Genomic DNA, 420 nt, shown 5'->3' with positions numbered 1-420 from the left:
CTCTTCAGCCAACAGAATTGTATTGATATCGTTTGAGCTGGCCCTGATTTACACCTGAGAGCTGTCTTCTGAATTTTACAGGAGGAAGAAAAAATGTGGAAGACAACTTTTGCTTACATCTACCTGTCAAGGAAAACAAAGACCTGGTTGTATCAACACCTATACATGCATTTAACTTAAAGTGTATGAGCAGTCCCCACTTACCTCAATGGGCTTTGGATTAGAGCCATTATAATCACCAACCATGACTCTCTATTAAAGTGCAGTACTTTTCTTTCAGGGCCATTTATGTGGGTGTTTGTATAAAAACACTGTCAAAAACTAAGAGCAACCAGTAAAGATAAAATGGCAACATTCAGGTTCAAATGCAATGAACTAATTTATTTTTTTAACACTACATCCAACTGTTTTTCACCACTC

This window comes from Melopsittacus undulatus, chromosome 9 (assembly GCF_012275295.1).
Source record: "Melopsittacus undulatus isolate bMelUnd1 chromosome 9, bMelUnd1.mat.Z, whole genome shotgun sequence".
Taxonomy (NCBI): domain Eukaryota; kingdom Metazoa; phylum Chordata; class Aves; order Psittaciformes; family Psittaculidae; genus Melopsittacus; species Melopsittacus undulatus.
Note: the sequence above shows the minus strand (reverse complement) of the source record.